Raw genomic sequence first — 11,334 nt, 5'->3', positions numbered from 1 at the left:
TCATTCATGTCCTAGGTGGCTGGCATTGTCAAGAAAACTCACCACTGAAGAGACAGAGGCTCTATTGAGCAAGTTCTCAATAATGGCACTTATCACAGTCCCAAAAAAGATTAATCCACATTTTGTCAGCGATAGTGCTCTGATTGTAGCTGTTTGACTGCTTCTTGGGCCTTCCATGTTGACAACTATGACCTTGAAAACTGACAAAAAAAAAATTCTTAGCATTGCCATCAACAGACCACAGGCAGTCAGAACTTCTGTGCCAGGCAATGACACATGCACCTCAAATGGAACCACTTACAAATGTTAATTCCCCGCCCATAAATGTACTGCAATATTTTCATCTGTTATTGTCCATCAGTTTTCTACTTTTTTTTTCTCCAAATGATAGGAATGATAATTTATAACCACCCTTGGTCTGTTTTGCTGCTTGTTTCATTTCAGGGAGCAGTGCAGCTGGAGTGTGTACACTCCTCATATGCCATTTACTATTTTACACCTCATATCCCACATGCTACTACAGGACTATTTCACACTCTGAAGGCCACAGATTGCTACAGTAGAGCAAGCGAATATTTTTCACCCTACAGGCCACACGGTGCTACAGGAGAGCTAGTGACTATTTTACACACTACAGGCCCCACAGTACTACAGGAGAGCAAGTGACTATTTTACACCCTGCTGGTCCCACAGTACTACAGGAGAGCCTGTGACTGTTTTGCACCCTACAGATCAAATAGTTCTACAGGAGAGGCAGTGCCTATTTTACAAGCAGAAGTGCTATTTGCTTACTGTATGTGAAATGCTTAAGGAAACGCAGTTCTGGCCTTCCCCTCCCTCTGCTATAATTATATGACGTGATTCATTTGATATTTTGCCTCCAGTGTCAAGGTTCTGTTATATTAGCAGCTGCAGGATATTTGCAGTAATTAGCCTCATTGCCCTATAGAAGCAGAAGCAAGTTAACCATTGTATTTTGTTTGTATAATTTAAAAATGATGAAGCGCACGTAACCAAGTAAACGCACCCTCGGGAATAATTGAATTACGAGTCGGGGAACAACGAAAGACAAACTACATTTTAGAGCCTCTTTGCAGCAATTAAGCACTCCAGTGACAGTGTTCTGTAAAATACATGTGAAAGAGGAAATGTCAGCTATAATGCATTAGTTAATTAACAGTGCCATGTTGCCATTTTGTGTACAAATGCAGTAAGTTGAGGCAGACTGTTTTTACAGTGATGGCAACAGTAATCTTGCTCAGTTAGGTAGGATCACTCTGTAGACGAAAGCACGGCATACTGTATATATTATATATAAGCAATGTATGCTGCTTATTAAAATGTGCATAGGTAGCCCCCCCCCCAGCCCCAAAAGAACAAAAATGTACAATTTATTAGGTAGTGATGACTACTTAATATAACAGACCTTCCGAGTGCCAGGGTTTGTGTCAGCATATTTATTTATTGTTGAGCTTTGTTTCGTTAACTGTGGTTCTCTGCTCTCTCATTGGCTGTCCATGTGCATTAACCAGGTCTCGCAACAGCACAAACTAACATCCCCACCAGGCCTACTGTTTAGATTTATTCGTATTTATGTACGCTTACACTGTGTTTATTTTTTTTTCCCCCATCCGCCTGCTGTGTGGGGTTCTTCAAGTAACTTACTGTACATTTTGCGGTAGGTTTTTTCAAGTTAAATAAAAAACAGAAAAGTAAGCTTGGTTGTGAAGTATCGCCTGAGGATGTTTGAAAAGCTGAGCTCTCCTGTGTGAATCGCTCTCCTTACTTCATACGGCGCTGTCTTTGCCTCATATTTGGGGTGTGTGTTTGTGGTGGTGGTGGTGGGGGGGGGGCAGGTATTTCTGATGGATTCTTACTGGGGCTCATTCGGTAGAGGGGTGGAGGGTTGTGGGAGTGTGCTAGGTGAAACAGGCACCCCCCCAGAAATCCGGTGCAGGAGCGAAAATTTGGAACTGAGAGAGAGAGAGAGAGAGAGAGGAAAGGGCCAAGCCAGCGGCACTGTTCTCTTCACGCTTTTGCTTGGTCACAGCTTTTTTGTTTCTGAAGAACAGCATCAGCTGAGACTGCATACAGAGTTTGGTTTTGAACAGAGAGACAGGATATAGAGCCATCAGTTCATGCAAGGGGCATATTTCAGCATTATAAACTCACATTACTTTCAGCCATCAGTCACATGTCCAGGTTATATATTTATGAAATTATGTACTTACGATTATATGGTACTATTTATCCAATTGATTTGCTTGCTTAACATCTAAAGGTTGTAAATCTAGATCATGGAATTCAGTAAAGGCATTTTTTTGAAATGTGAGATGAAGTCTCGTTCACAAAACCATTTACAATAGTCAGTTTTATCTCTTTTTTTCCCCCTTCTCCTTCTTGGTTCCAGAAGGAGTCTGTTTGCAGCCTCGGGTGCTCAAACTTCATTTCAGAACTTTTCTTCGGGTTTCATTTGCAATGCAGTCACAGCGCGCTGATTACTCTCGGCTGCACCGCTATTGCGCTCCTCGCTGCTCTCACCTGTTGGCTAAGTTGGTGTAGAAAGTTGAAAGGAGGCGTGCGTACTGCTGGATGATTCCATGTGGGAGAATGTGGCCGACCGATCAATACTCAGCCCCTTCTCTTTGATGTGCATGGGAATCGTAGTTCAAATGTTATCCCTGCTAGTGAAAAGAATAACAAGCAGCTAAGGCCAAACACTGCTCAAGGAATGATATAATCCCTGATGGTTACCTAAATTCATCTGACATTTTTCTTGCTTGCAATTACTGTTTTCAGTATTGTGTCGCAATCACTAGAATGTCTTTTGATATTATGTTTCGCTCTAATTGCCAGCTTGTCAAAATATGTCAATAAACGCAACACTAAATTAGAAACCATGTATTGTTTAATCAAAGCTACATTAGAATTTTTTTTCTGCACAGTTAAAAAATATTAAATGAAGATTAGCTTCCTGGAAATTAGGGTTTTTTTATTTTTTAGTTTGGTAGCGCACTTTCTAATCTTGAAGTGAAGCTAAATAATATTGCTCTCAACAATAAAAATGGAAGTCTCCTTGCAGATAATTTAATCACAATATTTCCCATCAAGTGGCCTTGAAATGTATGGTTTAAGACTTTCAGTGGAACGATATGGGCAAGAATCACACGTGCAGATTAGATCAATCATTAGCATTCCCGGTCTTCTACAATGTGATCGTCTTGTACCATTGTAAAAATAGTCTGTTCTCCTTCTCTCTCAACCCCACCCCCCTGCCCCCGTCCTTTTTAATTGTTGCATTCCATTTCATTGTGTCACCATTGAGAACGACTTGTAATTACACAAATGTATCAGTAGAGAGCGCATTGGGTAATTAGCCTAGTTTATTGTGAGCTCTGTAAAAAAATCTTTGTCACAGCCAAAGTGTAGGCCAAGGACAGAGGTGGTAGCCACAGAGTGGACTACAGAACCAGGACTGTGCACAATAATGTGTGTTATTTTCAAATCAAAAATAGTAGGTCTGTTGTTATTGAGAAGATATTCACGGCCTGTGTTTCCCAGGCGGGCCTGGCTTCTGGGCGCAGATTAGCATAAGATTGACTGGGAGATGATACAGTATGCCCACGGCTCACGACCCGTCTTTCAGCCCGCTCCGCAGCGCGCCGCCAGCGCTAGCCACGTGACGCTCGGCTCCGAACGCAGCGCTCGCGTTCCGCGTCCCGGTTTCAACCCGACTCCGAGTACCGGAGAGCTGTTCATTAAGCCGAAACACGAGCCTTCGTGTTTGTTGCGTTTACAGACTCACGGAGGAAATGGCACGGAGGAAGGCTGAGGCGTGTTCGTCGCCGGTTCCCCGTGGTAGAACAACATCTCAGCAGTTTAAACGCTGTCTTATGGGGATTACAGTTGTAATTTAATGAGACAGAAACAGCGCAGCATATATTTTTTTTTTCCAGAAAGCCTGAGTGCTTTGATCTTCTAAGTAGACTTTTTTTTTTTTGTTTTGTTTGTTTTTTTCAAAACGCACCTGGAAAAAAAAATACATTTCTTCAAGAATGAAATCCGGCTTTGAGTCATTGTTCTGGCTCTGTTTGCAGTTGTCACAATAAATCATGCCGCTGATACAAAAGCAATCCAACTCCCACCAGTTCTCACCAAGGTGAAGTGATTAAATAGTCCATAAAACTTGAAATGTAAGATGCACGAGCGTACCAGTCAAAGTCTTCCTTCCCTTCAGTTTTTAGGGTGAAAAAAGACTAAATCAATCAGGATTTTGTATTCAGTCTTCCACATGACTTAGTACGTAGAGTTTCACAATCAAAATGTACCAGAAGTTGTAATTTTGTCAATAATATGCATTTATAATACTGGATGTAAATCCTATATTATGTATGTAAAATGAAAACAGTTTGAAACACTGCTGACAAGTCCATATGTTAGCGCAGATGAAGACAGTTTCAGTCAATAGGACTGCAGTCTAGATGCTGGGGGGACAGAGACAGCTAATCAGCCATGATGTTGATATAGTCTTGCTTTGTATTACCGTCTTAGCTAGGTATCTATTTAATCTCAATGTGTATTGCAGTGTTAACTAAAGTATGAATAAAAAACTCATTTTCATAATCGTATCAGTAGTACTAAGAATGCATTTCATCCAACAGGTTTCTGCAGTATTCAAAGTCTGGCACTGTGCATAATGCAAGTTCAGCATTCAGTTGGAAATATTTCATGATTGCTTTTTATCCTTCTTGTTACTGTAAAGTATGAAAGTGTGCCAAGCATTTATAACGGGAAAAAAAGATAGCTGGGTGTTATAAAATAACAGGACAGAGAGAGACTAAAGACACCCAGAGGAAAGAAATGAACCATAAATCAGATGTTAAAATGCAAGGCTTTGGGAAAGGGAAAGCCATAATAATCAGGAGACTGTGACTATGGCAAGTGGCCAGCACTGCCTCACGCTAGACATGTTTTAGGTGCTTCACAAAAGGTTATGACACCGCCTCCCCTTCTTCCGGCCCGAGGTTTTAATAGAATCACTGGCCTAGTCAGCGTAATAATGTACTAAAGATGCACAGTGTAATGTTCGAATCAATTGTGAGGTCGTGACCCTTCGTAGTTGCGATGACACCTCCTTCATCACGGAGTCATTTTCCATAGCTGTAAGCTGTGGTCATCGTGTGGCAGGTCACAGACAAAAGCGATGCGTCCGTGTCGAATGCTCGCTGTCTATTAATGAAGACAAATTTTGAAAAATATATTAATAATTTGCAAAAACTTGGTTCAAAGGCTTAATGACGGATGCTGCCTCCTCTTCAGTGGAGACCCATTTGCTGTTTGAACCTCAGCAGGTCGGTTTCACGTGGGCGATCTCTGCAGGAGGTCTGTTCACACACTGGCCAAAGAGTGACTGGCTGCCAGCTATTTTTATGTCCCAAAAGCATCTGACCTCGGTGCTCATTCGCCGTTTAGCCTGTTGATTTCCTGCTTGACTCCGCCCACATCCCACATAGTTTCTGTTGAGTATGCTCTACGTGCATACGTTATGTAAAGCATATGGGATATACTACATGACCAAAAGTATGTGGACACCGGACATCCAACATCTCATCCAAAATGATGTGTATTAATATGGAGTTGGTCCACTCTTTGCTGGTATAATAACCTCCACTGTTCTGAGAAGGCTTTAGTCTAGATCTTGAAGTATTGCTGCAAGGATTTGCTTCCCTTCAGGCAAAAGAGTATTATTGAGGTTGGGCACTGGTTTGGTGATTAGGCCTGGCTTGCAGTTGGCTTTCCAAATGATCCCAAATGAGTTGGATGGGGTTGAGATCAGAGCTCTGTGCAGGCCACTTGAATTCTTCCACAAATGGTTTTCTTGACAAAGCCATTCCTATATGGACCATGCTGGGTGCTTGGGGGCATTGTCATGGTGAAACAGGAAAGGGCCTTCTCCAAAATGTTGGGGAAGTGCAGGACCGTCTAGAATGTGATTGTATGCTGTAGCATTAAGATTTGCCTTCACTGGAACTAAGGGGCCTGGCCCAAACCATGAAAAAACAGGCCTAGGCCAAGGGGTGCATATAGCAGTAATACTTCATATATACAGCAGTAATATTACATACATACAACAGACATATTACATACATATAGCAGTCATATTAAATACATACTGGAGGGATATTACATACATACAGCAGTCATATTACATACATACAGTGGTAGCACCATTTTTTCTACCTGATGACCTTTTGTTTGTAAGTGGTATTTAGCAATATTTCATTCTCTGTTTTACATATAGAAATGCACTGTACATTGGAGGAAAAGCATTTTTACTGGTTGAAAAAAAACAGCATTTTTATGTTTGTTTTTTGCACATTAGGACCGCAAGTTTTTGTTTCTGCATTTTATTTTTGTATTTGCGTTTTGCACTTATCAACTGCTGTAATAACACTCCCTCAAGCACATACACACACACTCACACACATACACACACACACATACACACACACACACACACACACACTCACACACACACACAGTTTTAAGCAGCGGAAGCACTCCAACGGACCCCTGTCGTTTCGCAGATTGTTCTAGCACTTACCTCCATGCGTGAGGTCCCCTCCCCTGCCCCCAGGGTCAGACGGCTTATCAGCCACGCTCAGGGTGCGGGAACCCGGTCCCGGCGCCTCGTAAACACCGGCAGAGAAACGTTTAAAAAATAATCTTCCAGAAACCAGCTTCCGCTCGTCACCCAACACGTATCCCAACACGTACGTGGGGATGCGAATGCTATTTGCCGTTATCCTGTCGAGAGTGGTGGGGGAAAATAAAGAAAATAAAAATCTCAGTGTTTCTAAGTGGTTCGATTCGTTCCCTTTCTTGATTTCCGGTACCGAGAGCCAAACAAAACAATTTTCATCACCCGGATTAGCCCCGAATGTGGGGAGATGGGGCCTGGTGCCAGGAGGAGCCCTGGCAGAGGGACTGGCACTGTTAAAGACTGATATAAGCGTGACAGCAGCGGGCGCACACACACGCACTCCATCTCTGCCCGGGTACACTCCCTGCCACGCATGGAATTTTATTTGCATGCCCTGACAGGACTGAAATACTGTATATTGTACTATAGTCCATATCCCTAGACCAGCAGGATAAAAATAGTAGATTTGACAAAACAGTTATTGAGAAAAAAAGGTACAAAACAGTTATTGAGGGTCAATTGTATTTAGACCTGATCTTGAAGAGCCAAAGAGCCTGCTGTTTTTCATTATGAACCCGGCACAGAATTGATCAACTTCATTGGTTGATAACACAATTATTCCCCTCTGTTGATTTAAAGGCGAAAATAAAAATCTGCCAACTCTACAGAACTCTAATTTTGACGATGAGAAGTCCTATATAATACCTTCAACCAGGGCAATGTTGGTAGGTCACACGGTTCCCCCATTAGCCTAACTGAAATGATAAACATGCGCAAGTACCGGTAAAGGAAACATTATGAATTATGGCTTTTAATGTACCATTCATGGGAAGCACCTGCATCAGCCGCATTCCAAGCAGCAAGCACCTGTGCTCAGCTTTCAAAACCCACTCAGGAGTTAGTTTCCTTTGAGAACGATGAGCGGATATTTTTCTCCGGTTCGGAAACTGTCCCAGTTATGCCTGCTATGTGTGCTGCTGACAAACACTGTTCGCGTTCAGATGCAGGATTACGGATGACATCATTGGCAGTGAAACACCGTTGTCTGTTAGCGGGTGTAAATAAGAGTGCAGTTATGACAAAGTCTCGGAATAAATCTCTCCCCACAAGGAGAGCTGGTCTTTCCTTAAATAAATATCTCATATCTGGTCTCATGTAAGTTGCATTAAAGGGAGAAATCTGTGCTTTAAAAAAAAAAAAGAAAAAAAAATACCGTTCTGTGATTAGATGCTCATAAAACTCTCGCTGACACATTCAGTTGGTATGTGTACAGCAGTTTTTCTATTTCCCCTTATTCTAATATGCACAGTAGAATTTTCCCTTCTCAGAGCCAGTGAGTCAGAATCATGACACATCCAGGAGCTTACAGCACAAGAAACTGTTAATGCATAAACCATGCGCACTGATTGACAGACAACCATTTCTGTTAGTTCAGGCCTGGTTTTGTTGCCCAATTTTCTTTTGCATTTCCACTGTAAAGCATCTTTGTGACAGTGTCTCTGTGAAAAGGGCTATATGAATAGAATTGAATTGAATTTCCTGTTCACTTCCTGCCTACCTGCAGCGCCATTGATTATTCCTTAACCACATATTCAATGCTGGTTCGTCCTAAACACAAGGTACGCAGTGCCCCGCCTCCCTCATAAGGGCCCCGCCTCCCTCATAATGGCCCCACCTTCCTCCAAAAGGCCCCGCCTCCCTCATAATGGCCCCACCTTCCTCCAAAAGGCCCCGTCTCCCTCATAATGGCCCCGCCTTCCTCCAAAAGGCCCCGTCTCCCTCATAATGGCCCCGCCTTCCTCCAAAAGGCCCCGTCTCCCTCATAATGGCCCCGCCTTCCTCCAAAAGGCCCCGCCTCACTCATAATGGCCCAGCTGTTGTTGGCTTATGGTCGTCCTCCTTTGGGTGGCGGAGCACATGTCTTATGTGTCAATATAAGTATAGCGCCACCTCCTGAGGAAATAAAGTCACTACAGTTACAGTATTTGAATGGGGATGAATGAAACATGAGTGATCTTCTTGACATCTGTTGATGGCAAATTAATTTAGAACGATTGAAGATGTTAGTTCAATTTAACCACCCCCGCCCCAATCTGTAATTTGCTGTCAATCCCCTCCTCCCAGTCTGAAGGTAAAGAGAGAGGGGACCCCCAAATAAATTGTGCTTGGGGCCCCCAAAAGGTCAGGGCCTGTTCTGTGTGTATTATCGCATTGTATTCTACGCAGGGCTTGTAAAACTACTGGGAAGGTCACCCTTTTTATTCACTTGAATATTAATGCAGGCTTGGTCTAAGCGCTGGTCTCTCTAATAGCCTGTACAGAGCCTGCTGTTGCACTTCAGTGCCACCTGTTTACATTCTTGCTTAATTCCAGACATTGTGAGCACAGCGGGGAGGTAAACTAAGGCCTCGCTCCCGGCGCCCAGCAAGTGTCCGTGTTAGTGAATTAGGACGAGGATCAGTGCCCAACAGTGTGGCTGCTAAAGCATGCAAAACAAAAACCTCTCCTGCTGTCTGGCCAGCCAAGTGATACGTAATGCACCTCATTGTTTTTTTTTTTGTTTTTTTTTTAAAATAAATTGAGGGGGGGAACTACATTTCCCATGCTGCTTCACTGCTGTACAGAGAGCCCCACCCCCTCCGGAATCCCACTGGAGGGAATAAATGCAGGGGAGGAAATGTGTCTGTGTGGGCACTGATTTTAACTTTAGCTGGCTGCGTGTAAATGTTTTGTGTAGGAACAGTACTTAAAATTCAGCTCCCGTCTCAATATGCACGGTGCTTTTTTTAACCGTGCGGTGTTCTAGAGGCTGTATAACAAACTGTAAAAAGCACAAAATAGCCCTGAGCGGCTCATTGGAAGCCATCCAGGCAGAAGCAGGAAAATGTGCTATCTGTGTAAACAGAGGACAGGAGCAGTGTGCGGTAGGCGAGTGACAGAGCTGAACTCTTAACCAGAGGTTTGTGAGTTCAGCTCCCACGGGGCAGCCGGCTGGTGTGCCCTCCTGTGGGGCACCGGCCGTAGTACAGAGCGCTATAAATAACACTAATGCGATATCATTATTATAAATAAATGTGTCCGGTGTCAGTGTCCTGGGGCGAAGTTAAATAAATTAAATTATAACAATACTTCATGCAGAAACGGTGCCTGTTTAACCAGCAAGAGCAACAATAAATCAATTTTAATATTGTCATTTTTGGTTTTGCTACTTACTTTTTCAAAAGCTTCATGCTGCACTTTTGATGGGCAGGGAATTAAATAGCATTTGATTACATTAATCTGAATTTCATAAATTAAAATAATACATTTGTTTTGATAAACGCTGAAAAGATTGCAACTATATTAACAGTAGCTACCAGAAGACAGCTGAAGAATACATTAGGAACTTGGTCTATTCTGCTTAGTCCCTCCTCATATAAAAAAAAAGAAGACAAAAATAGGATACGTGTGCCTGTGTGTGTGTGTGGGTGTGGATTGTGCCTTTGAATATACAACCCATGTATTTTTTTTTTTTAAGAGTGTAAGCTTCTGAGATTGTATGCTCAACTGAATTCTGTAGTTTTTTGTCAGCACATACTGCATGCGGTACGGGTCTGATATCAGCTTAAACTGCTGTCAGTCTGAGTTGCAGACGGTATAATACCCTGGAAGACATGTTCACTGTGTGAACCCTTAGATCTACCCCGCCGCCTAATCTTGTCATCTGATAGAAAGGGTAACAGATGCTAAGTGTGAAGCAGGAGAATAGGCCAATCAATGCTGCTGTAATTGCTACCTGTCACCGGGATCTCCCGCCACCCTGGAGGTCGTGATCGCTCCATCGCTTGCCTAAGAAGAGACGCAGCAGAACGGTTGCTCTGTTAACCTGGACTTCCTCTCCAAGTCTGGGAGCAGAAGCGCCGAAGAAATACGTTCACGTTTTAGCCGTTACGAGTTATTTTGTTGCTGCTTTTTTCCTCCCCAAAAGTTAATTTGTCTTGTATAGGTGCCTAAAATAAAGGCGCCGTCATCAAATCCGAGAAGAAATCTACAATACGGTTTTTAATAATAACTGTGGCTGAGTGATTTGTTTTGTCTGTTATATTTGTAAAAAAAAAAATTTTTTTTAAATGTGTGTCATTTGTTTATTTCAGCTTTTAGTAATTTGTATTTCCGTGTGGGGTAACATATTAATGTACTCTTGTTTATATTATGTTCCAGGCTTCCAGCATTGTATTTTTAGCATTGTTCACCATTCCTTTTTTAAAATAATTGTCCTTGTTGGAAGTTACTTAGTGTTTTAGTGTTTTCAGTCCATGCATACATTTTCATTAGACGCCCTGTCAGTAATCTTGATGGTGGCTTGGTATTTTTGTAGGCTTATTTAGCCTTGGGCTTAAGTATTGTTTATGGGAGTTTGAATTGCATTTGCTATAATGTAGCCATTGTTTCTTTCACTGTAATCTTTCTTCTTTAAAAGCTGTTGATAGAAATGGCATGGGATTCGCTGTAAATCATCCGCTGTGGAGACAGTGCCGGAAAATGAAACATTGCTACCAGTTAAGGTCAAAGGTCACCCCAGAGAGCAACACTCAAGCTGATATTAACTGTCGCTTCACATTTTGACAGAGCAAATTTATTATTCGCCCAGA

General features: G+C 42.4%; 1 protein-coding gene across 2 annotated transcripts in view; it reads left to right on the top strand.

The window, feature by feature from the left end:
* Positions 1 to 11,334, top strand: part of immp2l (inner mitochondrial membrane peptidase subunit 2) — a 197,612-nt gene that overhangs the window by 156,209 nt on the left and 30,069 nt on the right. The window lies entirely within an intron of this gene.

Source organism: Anguilla rostrata, chromosome 7 (assembly GCF_018555375.3).
Source record: "Anguilla rostrata isolate EN2019 chromosome 7, ASM1855537v3, whole genome shotgun sequence".
NCBI classification, from domain to species: domain Eukaryota; kingdom Metazoa; phylum Chordata; class Actinopteri; order Anguilliformes; family Anguillidae; genus Anguilla; species Anguilla rostrata.
Note: the sequence above shows the minus strand (reverse complement) of the source record. Positions and strands in the feature narration are given on the sequence as shown.